The sequence below is a fragment of the Schistocerca americana genome, chromosome 4 (assembly GCF_021461395.2).
Source record: "Schistocerca americana isolate TAMUIC-IGC-003095 chromosome 4, iqSchAmer2.1, whole genome shotgun sequence".
NCBI classification, from domain to species: domain Eukaryota; kingdom Metazoa; phylum Arthropoda; class Insecta; order Orthoptera; family Acrididae; genus Schistocerca; species Schistocerca americana.
Window position 1 is genome coordinate 413,000,326 of NC_060122.1, and position 23,989 is coordinate 413,024,314.

The 23,989-nt window shown below is 43.4% G+C and overlaps 1 protein-coding gene and 1 non-coding gene across 2 annotated transcripts in view; one reads left to right on the plus strand and one right to left on the minus strand.

Annotated features, from left to right (window-relative positions):
• Nucleotides 1-23,989, minus strand: part of LOC124613517 (hemicentin-2-like) — a 1,448,717-nt gene that overhangs the window by 107,800 nt on the left and 1,316,928 nt on the right. The gene's annotated exons all lie outside the window — the stretch shown is intronic.
• Nucleotides 9,864-9,940, plus strand: Trnas-cga. Its single transcript has one exon. It is a non-coding gene; the product is annotated as a tRNA-Ser (tRNA).

Sequence of the window (23,989 nt, forward strand, 5' to 3'; positions counted from 1 at the left end):
TAATCATTTGCATATCACAGCATCTTCTTCCTGTCGGTTAAATTTCGCGTCTGTATCACGTCATCTTCGTGGTGTAGCAATTTTAATGGCCAGTAGTGTATATAGAAGGTAAGAAAATGGTTCAGATGGCTCTGAGCACTATGGGACTCAACTGCTGAGGTCATTAGTCCCCTAGAACTTAGAACTAGTTAAACCTAACTAACCTAAGGACATCACAAACATCCATGCCCGAGGCAGGACTCGAACCTGCGACCGTAGCGGTCTTGCGGTTCCAGACTGCAGCGCCTTTAACCGCACGGCCACTTCGGCCGGCTAGAAGGTAAGAATCAGCGTCTATATCTTTCCATTATAGTTACTATTGAACATCCTTTATTAAACACTTGTGTATTCTTTATGTTATATGCACCTGTAATTAAGAAAAGCTGCGAACTGAACCTGCATCCGCGATACAAGGTTCATGTCTATTCTGGGCACACAGCAAACAATTTAACTACGTAAAAGTATGTACAAATTAAGTGAATATAAAACGGAGCAGAAAGGTACTAAAACTTTTCATCTTTCCGTCGCTCTGTGTTACTCACTCGCTCTGTTTTGCAGTCACTCGTTGCCTAGTGTTACCATGTATGGACGCAAAACGATCAGTTTGTACTGACAGGCATAGGCGTGTTAGTGGCGCAGTTACAACCGTGCAGCAAACATCAGGCAGCAGAATATGTGTCATGTTAGCTGGCACACTGCTAGATGTAGAGAAAAAAGGTCTAACACACTAAAGTGGATAAAGTGGATACATGATAAGGTTCCAATTATCATAATATCTGCACTTAAAACATTATATATGAGAGAGAGACCAGGATAGGAAGTCGAAACATATCTGAGTATACTGTGTGGCTGGTCCCGGCGGAGGTTCGAGTCCTCCCTCGGGCATGGGTGTGTGTGTTTGTCCTTAGGAAAATTTAGGTTAAGTAGCGTGTAAGCGTAGGGACTGATGACCTTAGCAGTTAAGTTCCATAAGATTTCACACACTTTTTTTTTAATCCAAGTTTCAATTTGCCAACTTTGTGTAGTTCAGTGTTCAGAAATCTCAGAATCCTAACTGTACCATGACCGAACATATTTATCATGGGAGTCGTTGCTGACAATATTGATTCATGCAAAAGAAAAAGCGACATTAATTCAGTGAATTCTGAAATAAAAAGCGATTTCCACTTGGATAACAGTGACTTCAGTATTAATACAGGAAAATATGCATTATTTAGCAGATTTCATTCATAAGTTGGTAGGTTTCCTTTTGACACACTTCTGTTCTGTGTAAGAGTTCCTCCCAGCGCAATAGCTGAAAATTTTTCTGTGTAACGTGTTACTAATTCGTGTAGTCTCTCACGACTCTTTAACTGTTTTATTAATTCTTTGCATTCTTTCGTTTATAAATTTTCTGGTGGGTATTGAGTGAAGAACTTAATGACTCATTCCATGACCACGTGTTTTTGTCTCGTTTGGCCCATCTATCTTATTAACATATGAAGTACAATAAATAGGAAATAGAGAAATGCCTGGACTGGAAAGAGTATAAAATAAGGAAGCATTCTTTCTTCGAAGAATCGTGACGCAAAACAGTAATAGTTCAGAAGTGAGATTAATATTCAGGATGAAAGGATATCAGTATTAATATCACTAAACGCATTTGGCGTTGATATCCACAGGAGACACAGTTGTCAACTGGTATAAACTTTCGTGCAGTACACGGTTCCTTGAAGAGTGAAATATTCTTTCTGTACACGAATTTAAGAGGCATATTGTGATTAGATAAACTAACTTCCTTGTCTCAGAAACAACACCTTGTATCATTGTGAAACCTAAATAAATTTGAATAATGAGTGAACATTAACATATTACTCCTCTCGCTATGTACTAATATACTGGTTTCAACATTATATTTGTAAGTGAAATTTTTGAAAGAATTTCTGCGACAGACATTCAGTTGTGTATTGAAAAACGTTTGATGACTAATTTCATTACTTTAAGATTACGGTTTGTTGATCACTGATACCAATCAACAGCATTCCACAGGACGATTGTTGTGTATGGAGCATTCACTGCGTTGCACAAACTTCGCACAGTTAAGGTTCTTTCGATAGAAACACTCATTAACCTAAATACACATCATTCAGTGCTACAGTCCCCTCAACGTAATTCGAATGCATTAATATAGTGTCCAGGATATTTACACGCCCAGAATGTTCTCAAAGGCGTTCATTAGCGAAGTTTTACTCGTTAAAAACGCTCGAAATGTTTAAAGGGTAGCAAGTCGCCTGACGAAGCACCTGTGAAAGTCAGCGGCATGGAAGAACTCCATGTAACTTTGCACTGCTATTCTTTCGTCAGAGGAACACTTCACTTTTTTTAACAGTTACAATAGGTGGCAAATAAGAATTTTAGCAACCAAGATAACGTGCTGAAATATTTTTATTTCCTCAGTGGTCGGTTTTGGCAAGTCAATCTTTGGACAGCCAGAGTTGTCGAAACCGGCCACTGAGGAACAGCTAGACCTATCGAAATCAGTAATTGAGGAAATAAAAATATTTCAACACACGATTTTAGCTGCAAAAGTTCTTATTTATCGCTAAAGAGCAGATCACGCCCAGTAAGATGTGGTTACGACAGTGTTACTGTATTCGTGACAACGCAGCGCAAACAACGAAGTGATCTTTCAGGTATCTGAACGGTATCCATCCCCAGTCCCTACTGAAAAGTGCTGTTCTTTTGTTCACTGGCTAGGCTAACTTGTTTTGTTTTAGACTTACAAACATCTTCCAGGGCAGTTTGATTTCGTCCATTCTGAGGATTTATTTATGTTGATATGGCTTGACTCGTTAACTTTCAAATTTTAATACAATTCATCTGACAGATTTCGGTGCTACAATTTTAGAAGAACTAATTTTGTGTAAGGAACAAATAACCGTTTGATGCACTAGGCATTTCATCAACTGTAGCAAATTTACTAAATGATAATTGTTCACGAATGTGCTTCCTTTTCCCTGACTTCCCTCTTTGCTCGAACACAGAAAGTTTATAGGCCCATGAGAAAAATTTTTATACGTAGCGTTAAATTTATTTCATTTCTTGCAGATCTGCAAACGATGATAAGGTACACTAAAAAAATTATCGTTTTAACTTCACACTCTGACTATATTACAGTAAATCAGGTTCGGCCGGCCGCGGTGGCCGTGCAGTTCTAGGCGCTTCAGTCCGGAATCACGCGGCTGCTAAGGTCGCAGGTTCGAATCCTGCCTCGGGCATGAAAGTGTGTGATGTCCTTAGGTTAGTTGGGTTTATGTAGTTCTAAGTCAAGGGGACTGATGACCTCAGATGTTCAGTCCTATAGTGCTTAGAGCCATTAGAACCATTTGAACAATGTAAGTTTTGTTTGGTCCTCAGCGGCATTGATCATCCATAATGATGTGAGGGACAAGTGTTGCAGAATCTAATTTTAGTATCCTTTTTGGCGCAGGCAGAAAACGTTGTCACTTAAAACTGTATGCTGAAAACACTGCAAGGACACTGTAAGCAATCAAAATTAGTCCAGAGTAAGTAATGAAATATTTCGGCACCAGACGCGGCGGACAAGAAGTACTTTCCTAATAGCCTTATGAGGACTTCTTAAATAATGAATCTCTTTGCGCGGAAGAGGCTGACCGATGTGACGTCTGACAGACAGCAGGTGGGGTGTCACCAAGTAACAAGCAATTGGAAAGAAGCGCCATCATTTCCATTGCCAATATATAGGTTTGTTGCAGTGTAACAAATCAGGATTGCAGCAAACAAATTGTTGTGACTCCCCAAGCTTTCCCGGCAGATGTGTTGTAATTAGTCTCCATGGGTTTGCCGCCGGAACACGTTGTGCAAATTCCACAATATTTCCAAGGAGCAACTGTCCGACATCTTCAGGTGGCTCATCCTTGCTGGTGGCTAGGTACGACTGACGGTATCCGCACGTCGACGTCCCGTTTCTCGAAAACGCGAGCGAAGAAAGCGCAGGCGCGGAAATCGCGCATGCGCAATGATTTGCAGACAGATGGTGTCATATTGAAACTCCCTCTGCCGAAAGTCGCAGAGCGGCTATCCTGCGCGTGCGTTTGCCAACCGTGCGGCCAGACGTTACTCACCAACGGCCGTACCAGTGTGAAAGAGACACTTAATTCCATATTTGAAGACAGTGTTCCGACAAAACGGTTATTCGGAGAGACAGTTATAAACACATTTCCCATGCAAGAACAACCTGACCTAAATGCATTTTGTTGCTCAGAACTAATAGCTTATGTAATGTTCTTCACGCGGTTATTGGCTACCTTTGAGTATAGTTGGTAGCCAGTGTTTAGAAAACTGATGCTACTGCAGTTTTTACAGTCATTACGTTTCCTTTTCTGCTTTATACCACTATTGTATCTATATCGATGACATATAATTAAATAAAATGTTCCTAATTTTGATTATTTGTGTTCAATATAGTATAGGAGGAAAGAAACAGCCAAGGGACTCGTTGATATACCCTCTGTTTGCACCGTTCATCGAGTTGCGCGGCGTTATTGTTTACTAACTGCACTACCTCAGACTTCGTGTCGATAGTGCGGCTTGGTACGGAGTCTGTCGGCTGCAACATTCATTGATGAGAAATTTGTGAAATGTCAGCGGAGTAAGGAGACTACGAAAGGACTTACGACACCCATATACGTATTTAAAGGCAAATAAAATCTATGGAAACTATGGCATCTCAAATTACCTTTCACTGAAATGCAGAAATAAAAGTCGAGAAATTTGCGATAAAGCTATAGATATTCGCATCTAATTCGTGCTACTAAGGTGGCCAACTATCATGCGTTACACAAGAAGGAAGCGAACAGAAGTTTTACTGCAGAAGAGTGTCACGCTGAGGGACTATAAAGATGAAGATTATCTGGCTGCGAGATATGGAGTATTACCCCGTTTTCTATGAGCCATGAACCATTACGCTGCATCTAATCACAGTCTCTGAAATTAGCGTTAAAAGAAAGAAAGTTAAAGATGTGGGAGAGGTTAAAATATTCAGAGAGATCAAACGTGTGTATTTTGGAAAAAAAATAAATCCTGAAAGACATTGGGTGGAACTGATTAATTCTTAGACTGTAACAGTTTTTCACTTGTACAGTTACATCATCAGGGAATCTTATCACTGATACCCTTTCACCATGAATTTTAATCCCACTCTAGAATGGTTCTTTTATTTCCGTCATTGCTTCTTCGATTTATACATTAAACAGTGGAGGTGAAGCATTGCATCCCTTACACCCTTTTCAATCCGAGCTCATTTTTCTTGTTTTTTTTTTTTTTTTCATCTTGGTTCTTGTGCATCTTATATGTTTTCCGTCTCCTCCTGCTTCTCTCAGAATTTCATACATTTAGTACAATTTACACTTTCGACCACTTTCTCTAATTCCTCATTTTCTCTAGTTTAGCTTTCCAAAAGCCAAACAGATCGTCATACAGCAGATCCTCCATTCTTCTGTAGGTTATCCTCGTCAACAGCTTGGATGCATCGGCTGCTGATTGAGCGATAGTTCTCATATTGAGAATTTCACTCTGCAGCGGAGTGTGCGCTGATATGAAACTTCCTGGCAGATTAAAACTGTTTGCCGGACCGAGAGTCGAACTCGGGACCTTTGCCTTTCGCGGGCAAGTGCTCTACCAACCGAGCTACCCAAGCACGACTCAGGCCCCGTCCTCACAGCTTTACTTCTTCCAGTACCTCGTCTCAGTTCCAGTTCTCACATTAATTTATTCTTGCCATCTTCGGAACTGCGTTGCTGATATTTGTTCGTATGTTTGATGGTATGTCGGCAATCTCATAGGTGCTACACACCTTGGTGAACAGTCGTTAGTTGCCACTTTCCCCAACGATTTTAAAAATTTCGGTATGATATTATCTGTCCCTTTTGCCTTATTTTACCTAAAGTCTTCCAGAGCTCTTTTAAAATCTGATGTATTACAGGATTCCTTGTGTTTCCCACAGCCACACCAGTTTCATCTTCTATCACCTCATCAGACAAGTCCTCCTCCAAACATAGTCATTCAATATCCATTTCTCACCTGTCCGCATACTCTTCGGCGTTTAACAGCGGAGTTGCGAATGCATTCTTAATGTTATCCCCCTGGATTTTAATTTCACGGTAAGCTGTTTTGAATTTCTAAATGCCGAACTATTCCTCCCAACGAACATTTCTTATTCGATCTCTTCACGTTTTTCCCGCACCCGTTTCGCCCTGGCTGCCCTGCACTTTCTATTTGTTTCATTCCAAAGTGACTTAGTGTATTCGCGTCTTTCCCTGAACATCGATGAACATCCTCCTTTCGTCAAACAATTGAAGTATTTATTCTGTTACACGAGGGTCCCTCGGAGTTATCTTCCTTGCTCCTATTTCTGATTGTCCTATATATGTGACTGCCCTTTTAGAGAAGTCCAGTCTTATTCAAATGATAAGCCTACTGTGATATTCCTTACCGCAGTGCCCATATCTTTAGCGAACTTCTAACGCGGCTCATCATTCCTCAGTACTACAATATACATCTTTCTTCTACACTGTGGCCGAGAGGTTCTAGGCACTTCAGTCCGGAACCGCACTGCTGCTACGGTCGCAGGTTCGAATCCTGCCTCGGGCTTGGATGTGTGTGATGTCCTTAGGTTAGTTGGGTTTAAGTAGTTCTAAGTCTAGGGGACTAATGACCTCAGATGCTAAGTCCCATGATGCTTAGAGCCATTTGAACCATTTTCTTCTACACAGGTTCTTTCGGACGAATCTCTTAAGCTTCAGCCTACTCTTCATCGCTATTACATTGCGGTCTGAGATCTATATCTGCACGTGGGTAAGTCTCACAATCCAATATCCATTTACAAATCTCTGCCTGAACATTATGAAATCCAGCTGGAATCTCCCTGTGTTTGCGAGTCGTTTCTAAGCATACCTCCTCAGCTTTTACGTACAGTGTTACCCTTTCAATATCGTCACATACTTTTCGGTCTCTCCATCGTCTGCTTGCGACGTCGGTTTGTATACCTGAACCATCAGTATCAGTGTTGGTTTGCCGTCCTATAACTGGACTGTTCACAGCAGCTCAGTGTCTCCGCTGCTAGCTGACTCTCCCCTACTTTACTGCTCTTAACAAATCCTACTCCCGTTATACCATTTTCCGCTGATGCTCATACTGTCCTACATTCGTTGGACAATAAATCGTTACCTCCCTTTCATTTCATTTTACTGGCCTCCACTACATCTAGATTGAGACTTTTTCACATTTTCTAGCTTTGCTATTGCTGTTGTATTTCTGAAATTTCATATTCCGATTCGTAGAGTATCGTCGTATCATTGGATATTCCTCCTGGTTACCTCTGACTTGGCAGTTCGCTCCCATAGATGCGAATGGAAGACTAATCCGGAATCTCTTGCCAATAGAGGCATTATCATGCCATTATTTTAACTACAGGCTACATGTTCTGTGGATACCCATTATGTATTCTTAGTTCAGTGGTTCTCGTTGCCTTCTGCATCCTAAAGCCGTAGATCAGTGTTGATTCTTCAGCCTCAAAAAGGTAGTTTCCCACTCAAGGAACAAGAGTGTGCCCTGAACCTCTGCCTGTTCCTGCACATTCTTTGATAAGGCCGTAAACAAGGGCGTCTTTATATGTCGGAAGTCATCGGCTCCCACTCCTAACGCCTTTTATTCAAAGTTGTGTTGCTGTGTTCGTACCCACGACCTAGGATGTTTTGATGACTAGTGAAATACATTACCCTGAGACCACAGGGGGTATATATTACAGACCACTTAACTGTGTAGAAAGCGAAATATTTACAAGTACAATAAAAACGTAGAGAACAGCGGAAACTATGGGATAATTTAGAGCCCAGTCCTTAATGCGATTATAAAAGCAGTCCTTAGACTAAAGTATCGACTAAATACTTTGCCTTTTCCTCGGTGTATTATACTACAGACCAAACTTCCCCTTTACGAATTACAAATTGAAGTCCCCTCCCTATTTTTTTGTTTGTATGTGAAGTCTAATCTCAGTATATACTGTAGGGATTTTCATACGGCTTTCACTAATAGAGTGATTCACGAGGCAGACCCAGCCAGTTAGCGGCGTACGTTAACCCACGACTTCGCAGAATCGAGGGGGCGCGAAGGACTCGGTTCAGCTCCACGTCACAGATTAACGCGGGTAGTGGGCTGCTCAGCCTGTATCTGATATTTAGGCGGTTTCCCACATCCAGTTCGGTGAATACCGGGCTGTTTTCCACATCTCGCCTCAGATACGTGATGATCAAACATCTATAAAGCGATTTCACACTTGAATGTAGGCGTTGCTCCAGATGATAACACGAATTCCGTCCTGACGAGGAACGGTCGGCGTCAGGAAGTGCAAGCGGGCAGTTGCTCTGACTCACATGCATCAGCCCATATAACGTTGTCGACCCTATAGTCAAACTGAGCAAGGCAACGACGAAAGAGGAAAAAGAAAAAAGAAGATTCACATGAAAGTTTCTCCAGACATTTTACTAACGCTACGTCAAACAGGTCTTCCTCCCGTAGAAACTTGTGACACTATAATACAGATGTGTTACCTAAAAATTAGCCCATTATGTTTACTGAACATAGGATGTTTTTGTTTTATTCTGTAAATCATTAGATACTATGTCTTAATTAGAAATATGGTATGTGCTGTAACCTGTATAAATAATTTATTCTGGGTTAATGCCGTTAGGAAAAGTTAGGAAAAGCAATGTCGTTTGCAGAGAGTGAAGACTTGAGTAGGAGCACTGTTTCTTGACGCGAGAGTGACGTTCAGAGCAGAGCATGCAAGGGACTTGCTTGGTTCTGAGATGTAAAATGGCATGCACTGTCGGGCCTACGTTAGGCGCAATTGTTATTAGCGAGGCAGCATGACCATGAGTTTGGGCAGTTGTAAGAGGTTCCAGTAACACCACCATCGTGCCCTATTATTGGTCATTGCGAATCAAGTTGTGCCCGCAATATTACGTGGAGCAATGGGAGCGTTGTAGACGACAACGGAGACAACGGCTTAACATCTGCAACGAACTGTAAGGTTGTTTCATTTTCGTTGACGTTAAGGACTTCATGAGGCATCACCTAATGACTTTCTCAGTGAACTTTATTCCAGTAATAAGTGTTCTAGGTACAAACTGAAGGCACCTCTTCTTCATTATCCTTAGTCACTCTCACCTACTTGGGTTCACATTACTTTTCAGTTACTGATCGCCCGAATGTCGTTGTTTAAATAACTGAAAGAAAAGTATTAAAATCATTGCACGTATTGTTTGTTTACTAAAAGACAATTGAAAGTAATTAATAATGAGGCCTCAGTCAGTTATCTGTGTTGTTCAGTAATATTTAGAGTCGAAACTTCCTGGCAGATTAAAACTGCGTGCCCGACCGAGACTCGAACTCGGGACCTTTGCCTTTCGCGGGCAAGTGCTCTACCATCTTAGCTACCGAAGCACGACACACACCCGTCCTCACAGCTTTGCTTCTGCCAGTATCTCGTCTCCTACCTTCCAAACTTTACAGAAGCTCTCCTGCGAAACTCGGGCAGGCAGTTTTAATCTGCCAGGAAGTTTCATATCAGCGCACACTCCGCTGCAGAGTGAAAATCTCATTCTGGAAACATCCCCCAGGCTGTGGCTAAGCCATGTCTCCGCAGTATCCTTTCTTCCAGAAGTGCTGGTTCTGCAAGTTTCGCAGGAGAGCTTCTGTAAAGTTTGGAAGGTAGGAGACGAGATACTGGCAGAAGTACAGCTGTGAGGACGGGCCTGAGTCGTGCTTCGGTAGCTCAGTTGGTAGAGCACTTGCCCGCGAAAGGCAAAGGTCCCGAGTTCGAATCTCGGTCGGGCACGCAGTTTTAATCTGCCAGGAAGTTTCATATCAGCGCACACTCCGCTGCAGAGTGAAAATCTCGTTCTGGAAATATTTAGAGTCAATGTTATTCTCGATAATTGCCTGGAGGCAAGGAAAAGTAAAGAAACTAAATTTAAAGTAATTCAGGTAATTTTAAATTAATGAAAAGAATAAATTAAGTTTACGTATTTCCTATTTGTGTCTATTGTAATTACGCTATTCTGTACTGGCATGGTTCGCATTTTGGCGTTGTCAGTCTTTTGAGAGCCAGTAGTTGCTTATTTGATACAGTAAATTTTGATAATAATTATATTCTACTCAAAGTACGTAGCTTGCTCTATGAAGAAAACGTAGTGCACGTGAGCAAACGCTAATATAAATTATCGTAGTAGCGAAACAGCTGCATCCAGTCTATCATTTACTTCGCAACATATCTGTATATTAACTATATAAGACAATTGCTTTGCTCATCCACCATTATTTCGTAACGTATTGTGTTGTCAGAAACCTGAGTCAACCTTCTGTTACCACACATACTGCCAAACGGTTACGTATTGGTTGCTGTCCGCGTTGTTGATCAGTTACTAAACTCGTCTTAGCGTGTACCGGCGACTGTAGTTGTTAATTTCTATATTCATTCTATTCTGGAGTATTGCTGTGCGGTGTGGGATCCGCATCAGGTGGGACTGACGGATGACATCGAAAAAGTACAAAGAAGGGCAGCTCGTTTTCTATTATCGCGAAATAGGGGAGATAGTGTCACGAACATCACACGTGAATTGGAATGGTAATCATTAAAACAAAGGCGTTTTTCGTTGCGACGGGATCTTCTCATGAAATTTCAATCACCAGTTTTCTCCTCCGATTGCGAAAACATTCTGTTGGCACCCACCTACTAGGGAGAAATGATCATCACGATGAAATACGAGAAATCAGGGCTCGCACAGAAAAATTTAAGTGCTCGTTTTTCCCACGTACCGTTCGAGAGTGGAACGGTAGAGAGACAGTATGAAGGTAGTTCGTTGAACCCTCTGGCAGGCACTTTATTGTGAGTAGCAGAGTAATCACGTAGATGTAGATGTAGATTTCAATCAGTTTTGTTGTGGGGTCTTCGTGTTATGTGGTATCCGTTTCCTTTACGTATTTTATGCAAGTGATGGCACTGTTTAACTACTAAACAAAATCTAGATAAGTAGAAAGTGGACGATTACAATAGGTTGTTCCGTAGGACGACTTGTAGTCTTCTCTCCAAAAACCGATCAAATTTTCTGCAGATAAGAGAGCTTCATCCAAAATCAAGTTCGTTAGGCACACGCGATCACAGTCATGGTGTTTCATTAAGCGATTAGTAACGGAGAGGTTACGAACTTCGTGCGAAGCGAAGTCAGGTCGGTAATTCATCAATTAAGCAATGTTTTTTAATAATACCTTACTTCCATTCATGTCGCCAGTTTGAAAGATCGTAAGAACTATCCACCAATTAAGCCACGCGGTACCAAACATTTTTGTCGGTAGACCGAATGTCATGCGAGACTTTAATGCCCACGGTTGTTTGGAAGTCGAGGCGAGGACATCGCTTGAAGACGCGCGTCCCCTACGCACAGAGGTGTGCGAGTGCGTCTGACTTGCGGGCGCGCGGTTCACCGCCAGCTCTCGCAGGAGCGGCCCGGCGCGCAGCCCATTAGCGTGATCACCGCTATAATGGCTTCGAAAGCCGGCACTCGGATGCGCTGTATAATTCAGGAATGCCGCCGCCGCCTCTGCCCGTAGTCGCATCTTAGGCAGCGGCTCCCCGTGCGCTGCCGGCGTCACCGCCGCTGCTACTTCTGCCCGCCGGATGCCGAAGCCGCCGATAGCTGCACCGGTGCGGAGCGACGACTTTTGCCGCCGCGCGGCGCCCCCAGAATAATGACCCTTGTAACCAATACCTCTCGCGCGCCGCCATTGTTTATGGACCATTATTTTTCGGTAATGATACGTCGCTTCCGCACGCGCTCCTTCCTATCCCCCCTCCGCCAGTCTCTTGCGGCGTCTCCGGCCGGGGCCCTGGCGCAGCCACCGCCGTCGGATGGTGCCTAACGGATGACACGGCTGCCCGACCGTGACGGAGATCAATGGCGGCTCGATTCTCGGGCGATTACCGGGCGTACCATCCGATCACAAGTGCCGCCGCTGTCGGGTCCTCCTCTTTTCTCCTTCTCGTCCCCTCCCTTCCCTTCCATCGCTTCCTACAGCTGGGCTGAAACCAACCCCCCCCCCCCCCCCCCGCCCGCCCCACCGCCCAACCTGCCACGACGGACGCTCTTACACTACAGCGTATACCCGGTCCCCGAGACCGCTGCGGAATTAGGGAATCAGGAGCGACTCGCTCGGTCCTTTCTCAAAGTTAATGAGTCAGAAAGGAAGCCGGTTAGCTTGAAGCAGGGGAAGATGCGATTCTTTCCGTCGTGTCGTGCGGCTCGGCACTCAGCCTGTTTAGGGGTGGATGGGGCGCGCAGAATCGGCTGCGGCGAAGAACAGGACGGGGAAGGGGAGGGGGTTCGCGATGGGGGACCGCTCGACACGGGATTGAAACGTAAGAGGGCGTATCAGTGTGGGACGCAGCGGCGCGCGCTGCCGTTGGTTCCACTCGAGCGCTGACGAGCGACGTGCACCGCGCCCACTGCCTTCCTCGGCCGCACGTCGATGCAAGGTCGGCCACTGCAGAAGTGAGCGCGCGCATCTGTCCCCGATGAACTTGAAAGAATATCACAGAGGATAACACCGAGACTATTACTTCAGTGTCAGACTCTGTATCGTAATTATTCTTGACTTCAGACAGCACGCTAAAAGGGTTCAAATGGCTCTGAGCACTATGGGTCTTAACATCTGAGGTCATCAGTCCCACAGAACTTAGAACTACTTAAACCTAACTAACCTAAGGACATCACACACAGCCATGCCCGAGGCAGGATTTGAACCTGTTACCGTAGCGGTCGCGCGGTTTCAGACTGAAGCCCCTAGAACCGCTCGGCCACACTGTCGGTAGACAGCAGGCTGTCAGCCTCTTCTCAAATTTACCATCATTATCTTCTAGGTATACAGGGTGTCCCAAAACGATTCCGACAGACTTTATGGTCAGGTTCGTTACACCAAAACAAGAAAAATTGTCTAGCAAACATGGGCTTTAAAATGCATATGGAAATTTGTGGTAGGGTCTTATGGGACCAAACTGCGGAGGTCATCGGTCCCTAAGCTTACGCACAACTTAATCTAACTTAAACTAACATATGCTAAGGACAACACACACACCCATGCCCGAGGGAGGACTCGAACCTTCGACGGAGGAAGCCGCGCGGACCGTGACAAGACGCCTGAGACCACGCGGCTATCCCGCGCGGCAAAATGCATACCTTAAGGTCTAGGAGAACATGTTCCTTACAGGAAATGTGTTCTACACAGCGAAAATGAAGTGCTCATATCTCTTAAGAAATGCATTTTAGACCCTGTGTTTGCTAGATATTTTATTCTTGTTTTGGCCCTTACCACCTCCTCCAAAAATATTGTTAAAAATGGCTCTGAGAACTATGGAACTTAACTTCTGAGGCCATCAGTCCCCTAGAACTTAGAACTACTTAAACCTAACTAACCTAAGAACATCACACACATCCATGTCCGAGGCAGGATTCGAACCTGTGACCGTAGCGGTCGCGCGGTTCCAGACTGTAGCGCATAGAACAGCTCGGCGACTCTGGCTGGCCAAAAATATGGAAAACAAAGTCGTCGCAGTAGAAGAAATATACTTCATAGTACCGAACATGAACAAGTCCTCATAGCTCTTAAGGTACCTATTCTAGAGCCCATGTTTAATGAACTTTTTTTTTCGTGTAAGGAACCTTTTCTGAAGCTTGTCAATAATTTTTTGGAGAACCTTTATAATAATTGAAGTCGCCTTCTAGCGTCGTTCTGCATGTGCAGGCTAACCTCAGGATTTCCATTCGTTATTCACACACAAGTACACTGTTCCAAGAGGAAGGTTTCTGTATATAATTTTTAAATATTTCTTAGAAATTGCTTGAATTACACTGAATTAAATTTAAGTCGAAAAAAGTTGCCATTGCCACCTACCGAACAGCGATCCTAGCTCGAGAGACCAGCAGTCTCTTGACTTAGCAGAAAATGCGACCAAATTGTCATCTGATTAGATGGTTTAATTGAATGAGCGCCTATTTCATATTGGATTACTGCAGTCGCTGTTTAACCATAGACGCGCTACAATGTAGGTTTACTTGTTATATGCAGGAAGCGAATTGGTTTAAAAAGCAGTTAGTGTTTCGAACTGATCCGTTGAGACTGCTTTTTCGGCAGACTCCTCTCACATTCCAAGGGTAAAGTCAAACACAGCTGCATGCCTATCGGACCATTATGTTCATTACATTGTAGATGGAGTGGTCCAAACGCACCCATTCACCTTCCACCAGTATATAGCCACTGCATACTGGAAGTGTTTCCGCCGACCACGGTACTGTGACTTACATACACTATGTGACCAAAAGTATCCGGACACCTCCAAAAAAATATGTTTTTCATATTAGCTGCATTGTGCTGTCACCTACTGCCAGGTACTGTATATCAGCGGCGTCAGTCAGTCATTAGACAACGTGACAGGGCAGAATGGGGCGATCCGTGGAACTCTCGGACTTCGAACGTGTTCAGGTGACTGGGTATCACGCGAGATTTCCACGCTCCTAAACATCCATTGGTCCACTGTTTCCGATGTGACAGTGAAGTGGAAACGTGAAGGGGTACGTACAGCACAAAAGAATGCAGACCGACCTCCTCTATTGACTGAAAGAGACCGCCGACGGTTGATGAGGGTCGTAAAGTGTAATAGGCAGACATCTATCCAGACCATCACACAGAAATTCCAAACTGCATCGGGATCCACTGCAAGTAATATGACAGTTAATCGGGAGGTGGGAAAACTTGGATTTCATGGTCGAGTGGCTGTTCGTAAGCCACACATCACGTTGGCGAATTCCAAACGACGCCTCGCTTGGTGTAAGGAGCGTAAACATTGGACAAGTGAACAGTGGAAAAACGTTGTGTGGAGTGACGAATCACGGTACAGAATGTGGCGATCCGATGGCAGGGTGTGGGTATGGCAAATGCTCGGTGAACGTCATCTTCCAGCTGCCAGCGTGAGTAGTGCCGACAGTAAAATTCGGAGGCGGTGGTTTTATAATGTGGTCGTGTTTTTCATGGAGGGCGCTGGCAGCCCTTGTTGTTTTGCGTGGCACTATCACAGCACAGGCCTACAATGATGTTTGAAGTATATTCTTGCATCCCACTCTCGAAGAGCAATTTGGGAATGGCGACTGCATCTGTCAATACGATCGAGCACCTGTTAATAATGCACGACCTGTGGCGGAGTGGTTACACGACAGTAACATCCCTGTAATGATCTGACCTGCACAGAGTCCTGACCTAAATCCTGTAGAACCCCTTTGGGATGTTTTGGACACCGACCGACATCGTTCTCTCTTCTCAGTGCAGCAGTCCGTGAAGAATGGGCTGCCATACCCCAAGAAACCTCCGAGAACCTGAATGAACGTGTGCCTGGGAGAGTGGAAGCTGTCATCACGGCTAATGGTGGGCCAATACCATTTTGAATTCCAGCATTACCGATGGAGGGAGCTACGAACTTGTAAGTGATTTTCAGCCAGGTGTCCGGATACTTTTGATCACATAGTGCATATGTTGAACCTCGTGTTTCGTCATCAAGGTATCGGTTGAGTTACCCGGTCCTTGTGATACTCTCGTCATGGCCCCTTTTCAGGTGTATCATTTCACAGTTTATTTCACTTCTGTGGCCATCTTGGTCCTGTTTTTTTTGATAGTTGAGGGTGACTACTGGAAAGGGGAAAATTATTATTATTATGATTTTTTTTTGCAAGTGTAAAACTGGTAGTGGCTTGCAGTATTATTCACTATTTTATTTATTCTGTTTTAAGTAACAAGTATAAATTAGAATTAAAAAATAAATAAAAAAGTGGCAATGTGGCCGCCTTGTGTAGGGAACGCTGCATTAGCTCTAAGTTCTAATCACTCTAGAGGCCTAAGTATTTTGTCTACTTTTTACTACTTCTCTTACCGACCTAAATAAAAAAAGTGGTAGAGCGTTTTGCTAGGATCAGATAAGTTGCAGGATCAGCCCAACAATTTTTTTCACTTTGCCTTTTAACTTGTCATTTACCTCTCAATGGTGTAGAGATGTGTCAGAATCAAAACGAGGCTCGGACTTCGAGATGTTCCCATTGTGCCTGTTTGATAACACGTCAGGGACCGGCAAATCAACCTAAATGACATCCAATCGTTTGAAATCGTTTCATAACAACAGTCTAGAGGGAAAAAAAGCATGCGAGTCGAAATCCTGTGCCTTTCAGCTAATTATGCATGGCGTAAACGTAACATGGGATGCAGCTTTACTTGTCTCTATAAAGTATTGGATCGTATCAGCAAATGACTCAGCTTCAGGCTTCCTGCTACTTTTGAGTCAAACGTAGACGTGATCACCATCCACTGCGGAAGTCAGTTCGTACGGCCGTAGATTACTGATACTTCCCGTGCAGTACTGGGTCGTGTCGCTAGTATTAGTTGTTTGGGCGCTTTCAAGTTATGCATAAGACTGGTAAACGAATCTCCACTGGCGAGAAAGAGATTTGGACCTTTTGAAGATCATAAAAACATGGCCACCGTCTTCTAGACTGGGGTTCAGAAAATTCTGGCAGTTAAATGCGTAACACTTTCACAGATGGTTCTGAAATGCGACAATAACTTCAGACTAACAATTTCTGCTTCCCTCAGGCTACCATTCCGAGATCGCACTCTTAATTCACTACAAACTTTTCGAAACACGGACAGTGAGTTACCAGACTTTGAAGTATCGTAATAAATATGTTCAATAAAGAAAAGAAAAGCACATCATAGGGTCGTGATGTTAGACTTACAATTTGAAACACTCAAATATTTACAACCAATAGTTTCCCTGCAATCAGATGACAACAACTGCTTAGTGAGAAACCTTGCGAATCCAAAATGTGTGGTTTTGTACTTTTATGCTTCACGTAAAATGTTTTCCGAAAAAGAACTTCAGCAACTTCAGCAACCTGGGTTCGTTTACATAAAGTACATCGTTCTAGCAGCGTGGCAGATGACTCAACTTTCAGCTTTTTGCTGTACTTGAATCAAACATAAACGGCGACTCGAATCTTTATTTAGATCATACGTACTTTTTTCCTATTTTTGCGTTTATTTGTCCCGTGTCAGCTAGCCTTCGCTATATACCGAACACACACACACACACACACACACACACACAATGTACATTCTGTGACGAGTCGCGGACGTACAACTACGAAGGTTGCCCAGAAAGTAATGCACCGCACTTTTTTTCTGCCAAAAACGATGCTGTGAATGCGAAACGTTTCTTATGAATTATTTGTAGTCTCCTGAGTGAGCACGCCAAGTTTCCATCACATCCGACTGACAGCGTAACTGCAGGACAGTTTCAAAATGGCGTCTATAGACGATGTACTTTACAAGCAACGTACCGTCATTGAATTTCTCACTGCAAAGAGATAAACTGTGGAGAATATTCACAAACGCTTGTGCAAAGGCTATGGAGCATCTGCTGTACAGATAGTGGCTGGGCACAGAGGTTGGGGTCATCAGACGGCGGTTTGGCGGAGCTCCAAGATTTGCCGCTGCAAACCATCCACGGCTGTCACACCTGACATGTTGCACTGAGCTGATGTTGTCAGCCACTTGTTTGGGCCATTAAGGGATGCCAATCGTGGAAGGCATTTTGAGGACGATGAGAAGAGGTATTTCACAGTGTGAAGCACTGGCTGCGCCACCTGGACAAGCATTGGTTGCGACAGGGCATACACGCCGTCGTTTCGTGCAGGAGGAAGGGCATAGTACAGGAAGGAGATTACGTGGAAAAATGGGGCGTGTAGATAAAACCCAACTCTTTCGTATGTGTATTCTCATTGTGATCAGTAAAGAATTGCTGAAGAACAAAATGTGGTGCATTACTTTCTGGGCAACCCTCATGTTTATCGCATAGTGGTAGTTTCACTGTCCTTCTACCTCTTTCCCTAAATGATCACGCCAGTAGCACTTCAACATTCGAACAGCTTCGTCGTTTTGGAGATACCCGTTCACAGGCTCTGCGTAATAATAATCTGCCCCTTGTCAAAGTCGCTTTTCTCAATGGATTTCGCCATTGGCAGCCCATATCTTCGCTAGGGTGATCCCTCGCCCGTGTCTCCTCCGCTTGCATTCTTTTGTTACCACATCACGTGCCCGCAACGCCACCAGCAAGCATCCAACGTCGCTGTGGGCAGTGGTCATGAGGTTTTGGCTCATCAGTGTAAGCCACGCGTACTCTATGTAGGCGACTTGTGTGTTATTAGAGTATTTTTCCGTATTTAGGAGTCGCAGAAGTGAAGATTTGTCCAACTAACAATACTTTCAATATTTGAGTATTCTTTTATTTCTTGGGCTCTGTAGTCATTTTCAAGAGATTCGTTGTTTTTCTTTGGTATGTACACTACTGGCCATTAAAATTGCTGCACCAACAAGAAATGCAGATGATAAACGGGTATTCGTTGGACAAATATATTATACTAGAACTGACATGTGATTACGTTTTCACACAATTTGGGTGCATAGATCCTGAGAAATCAGTACCCAGAACAACCACCTCTGGCCGTAATAACGACCTTGATACGCCTGGGCATTGAGTTAAACAGAGCTTGGATGGCGTGTACAGGTACAGCTGCCCATGCAGCTTCAATGCGATACCACAGTTTTTCAAGAGGAGTGACTGGCGTATTATGACGTGGTAGTTGCTTGGCCACCATTGACCAGACGTTTTCAATTGGTGAGAGATCTGGAGAATGTGCTGGCCAGGGCAGCAGTCGAACATTTTCTGTATCCAGAAAGGCCCGCACAGGACCTGCAACATGCGGTCGTGCATTATCCTGCTGAAATGTAGGGTTTCGCAGGGATTGAATGAAGGGTAGAGCCACGGGTCGTAACACATCTGAAATGTAATGTCCACTGTTCGAAGTGCCGTCAATGGGAACAAGAGGTGACCGAGACGTGTAACCAATGTCACCCGATACCATCACGCCGGGTGATACGCCAGTATGGCGATGATGAATACACGTTTCCAATGTGCGTTCACCGCGATGTCGCCAAACACGGATGCGACCCTCATGATGCTGTAAACAGAACCTGGATTCATCCGAAAAAATGACGTTTTGCCATTCGTGCACCCAGGTTCGTCGTTGAGTACACCATCGCTGGCACTCCTGTCTGTGATGCAGCGTCAAGGGTAACCGCAGCCGTGGTCTCCGAGCTGATAGTCCATGCTGCTGGAAACGTCGTCGAACTGTTCGCGCACATGGTTGTTGTCTTGCAAACGTCCCCATCTGTTGACTCAGGGATCGAGACGTGGCTGCACGATCCGTTACAGTCATGCGGATAAGATGCCTAACATCTCGACTGCTAGTGATACGAGGCGTTGGGATCCAGCACGGCGTTCCCTATTACCCTCCTGAACCCACCGATTCCATATTCTGCTAATAGACATTGGATCTCGACCAACGCGAGCAGCAATGTCACGATACGATAAACCGCAATCGCGATAGGCTACAATCCGACCTCTATCAAAGTCGGAAATGTGATGGTACGCATTTCTCCTCCTTACACGAGGCATCACAACAATGCTTCTCCATGCAACGCCGGTCAACTGCTGTTTGTGTATGAGAAATTGGTTGGAAACTTTGCTGATGTCAGAACGTTGTAGGTGTCGCAACGGGAGCCAACCTTGTGTGAATGCACTGAAAAGCTAATCATTTGCATATCACAGCATCTTCTTCCTGTCGGTTAAATTTCGCGTCTGTAGCACGTCATCTTCGTAGTGTAGCAATTTTGTGGCCAATAGTGTAAAGTTCTGATATTCATGCAAGCATATGAATTAAGCAATATCCTGGCTATATGGGTCGGAAAAAATTACGAAAACCCAAACTCGAGAGTCTACAAGAAAGCTAATAAGGCAAGTCACTATAATATTGAGACCGCGGACTAAAGGTTCGTTGTGTTCTTGTGTAATGAACCAGATAACATTTCATCATACGCCGCTGTTTTGCCCTTACGACAGGTAGCCGCCGTCTAATGAGCTATGGTGACTTCATATGGCGTACAACAAAATCGTGCCGTAGTTATCACTCGAGATGACTACAAAAGTTTTTTTGAGGGTTCTGTGGCTTTTGGTTGGCTCCCCTCTCCAGCTCCTCCTCCTTTCTTGGCGGCTGTAGACGCTGCTCTCTTTAAAGAGCCCAGTGCTGATTACTGTCCACAGGGGCGGAAACTGCGTTATAATACCTTGTTGCAAATGAAGATCCCATCAAATTTAGTTTCGAATCTCTGGCCAGCGGATTAGACGAGACAAATGAAGTGAAAGTGGACTACGAGTTAAAGAGGCGTTCCCTTTCCCCTTTCCAAGGTGATTCGGATATTACCGCCTTTTAAAGTAGGAAATACTGGGATCAGCGAAATCTGAAGTTTGAATGAGAAGTGCTCGGTATTTCTGTAAACACACACACACACACACACACACACACACACATATATATATATATATATATATATATATATATATATATATATATATATATATATATATATTAAGTGCTGATATTTTTTATGGTGACTGACGACAGTGTACTGAAGAACATTAAATCAGTATTTACATTTGTAGACTAATAATAATAGTTATTAGGTGTGGTATGTTTACAGATTGGGTATTACCTCCAAGTACATGTGGCAAGAGCAAGCATTTAAACTTTACTTCGCCCTGGCCAGTATGTCAGGTACTGAAGTGTAGATGTGTGCCTGTAAACTGGTTAGTCTATACTGACAGGGATACTGCACTTAGTGACGCAGTTACGACCACGCAAAAACATCAGGTAGTGAGTTATGTGATGTGTTTACAGGAAGATTTCATATACCTACATTGTTCTGCACATATTTGTGGCAGAAAACTGAAGTACAAAGAAGGGAATTTGGCAACATTGTTATCACATGTACGACAAGTATCTAGCACCAAGACCCTGTAACTGTGTTGCTCACTTGTGCAACGGGTAGATTTCTCCAATAAAATACTCTAGATTTCGATTCCAGGCGTAGATATGTTTCTTTTTAATTTTCTAAATTTTCTAATATTAGTTTTCGTCATATGGCAAATCTCTTCGTAACTATTATACAGCAATTGCAGCAGGTTTTACCAAAATGCATATTATTATTTAATACCATAACGGAAAGGAAGAACAACAGTTTTCATTATTCCACGTTTAAAGATGTAATTTGTCTCTGAACTTTTGCTATGTTCTCTTCCACACACTACACACTTCTAGCACATTGTCACCATGTCAGCATTGCTTCCCTTTTATTTCTAAAAAAAATCTCCATGATCCCTCCCCTTCATGGTTTATCCTTGATTTTCGTTGTCCTAGTTAGTTCTCCTGCAACCATACAGATAGCATAACCGCATCGTCTAAGTCCATTGCATTACTCTACTTCGTCAACTGTATTCGATTTCAGTTTCCAGTATATACTCCTGCTACTGGATCGATAGACTAGTACCAGCTGCCATGCTTACTGCTTTCATTTCCATTAATTTTCTTTGACGTTAGGTAAACAGTATGTCTATAGCAGATGGTTCCTTATAGCTGGCAGCAATGTTGCTAGCTGTAAACTTCGAAGCGAAAACGGCTGCAGCCGAAAAGAAAATCCTCTATAGAGCTTTATAAAATCGTATTTCATGACTGGTTTAGGCAGATAACTGTCAGGGATCTCCTTACGGCGACTAGACTACAGCAAACCGCTTCACAGGTAATTACCAAACTCTGTCACGTTTATTCTACTCCGCGGATGAATGTCGAAGTACTGTCAGCACGTTTTCATGCTGTCCCTGTAACAGTCGATGCACCTTCGCTACAAAGAGTTCCCAAAAGTATGAGCCAGCCAGCTGCTAAACATTTAGTGATCCAGAAAGGTCTGTTTAGGAAGCTGCTCTCAAGACTATGTACGGTTTGTGAAAAACGTGGTGTCACTGATGGTATAATTAAAATATTACATCTGGCCGCTCTTATTCAGTATAGTATAAATGTTTAACGCTCCATACTGATAAATTTAGTAGGTATTTATGTTCTTTGAGAGAAAATTTATTTTTCAGTGGTTATTAGCGTCCGTGAATATTTCTGACATGTATTTCAAAAAATTGTTACTTTAGCGTCAAAAAACAGTTGTTTTAGGATATGTATCGTCTAACAGACAACGTATGCCACGGATTAATGAACCGATCAAAATAATAAATATGAAGGAAACTACACGTGTAACTGAAATCGAGCTCTAGAGCTTGAAGATCCTAAAGCAAATCTCGACGGACTGCACCATCTGGGCAGCTCATTTACACGCTCTTGAGGCAATATACATGTTGTATACATTGTTGCAATATGCCTTTCTTCGACGTAATATTTTTACAAATAATATGCTTAAGACGAGACTCTGTTAGGTACATTTTTGTAGTGTTAATATGAAAGGAATAACCAAGTGCTCCATCTTCGGTTGTCATGGAACAAGTTCAGAAGCTTATCGGTCACCATGGTTCTCTTTGAAAAAAAAAGAAAAATACGGCTCAAATGGCTCTGAGCACTATGGGACTTAACTTCTGAGGGCATCAGTCCCCTAGAACTTAGAACTACTTAAACCTAACTAAGGACATCACACACATCCACGCCCGAGGCAGGATTTGAACCTGCGATCGTAGCGGTCACGCGGTTCCAGACTGTAGCGCCTAGAACCGCTCGGCCACCCCGGCTGGCGTTGTCTTTGAACTGACGCTCAATCAACGCAGAAGAGAGATATTGTTTGAGTGATGCCTAAAATATCAGTCGAGTTATGGGCTGGAGTATGAACGTGAAATGTGATGTCACGTTAAAAAAACGAAAGTGGCTGTACCACAGTTAGTTAATATGTGACAGACGAAATGATATCGCAGATTATTTACTGAGAATGTACTTTATATTCATTAGTAACTGGAATAATTAGAGTTTACAATAAACTTAGATGTATGAAACGTGATTACAACGGTGAGGTTTCAAGAGCTAGAAATCATATTGCAGTGGCTTCACTACTAATAAAGCCGTTCCATAGGCAAAAAATTATTGTCGCTATAAAAATTTACCATGAGAGAGTTTACTGGCTCTAATAATCCTGGTGACTGATTGCATGAACCTGCACCAACACCATTTTCTTACTGTGTGTATTTCCCTCTCGTCCACAGGAATATTGCTATATAAATTTGCGATGTCCATCCAGAAGCTCACAGCCTTGCCGTTACTAATCAGTTCATAAGTGCTCCTAATCATACACAAATTGCCACAGGTATAGTTTTATAACTTTTTAGATGACATGGTATGATGGTATACTAAGGGAATCAGCAAGACGTCTAATTAGAGAGCCTTGTTTCGTATTTTGGGTAATCCCCTCAGAGTTGGCGGTCTTGGAATACTTCTCACATCATTATTTCTCAATATAAACTTACACTGTCTCAGCATTGCTTTCAACTGGACTTGTAGTCTAGTGGTTTAGTTGCACTTCAACACATACTGTTCATATTTCATTGAGGTGACAAAAGGCATGAAATACCTCCCAATGTCGTGTCAAACGTTTTTTACACGGGGCAATGCTGCAGTTTGTCGTGGCATGGACCCAACAAGCCGTTCGAAGTACCCTGCAGAAATACGGAGCCATGCTGCCTCTATAGCGGTCCATAATTTTGAACGTGTTTCCGGCGCAGGGTCTTGTGCACGATCTGACCGTTCCCTTTGGATCCCTACGTAATTCGGTGCTCTCCGATACACACGATCGAACAGCGGAGGAGTGGTACTCAAGCGTCAACTTTAGGTTACAATATCTCCGGATGTAATTAACA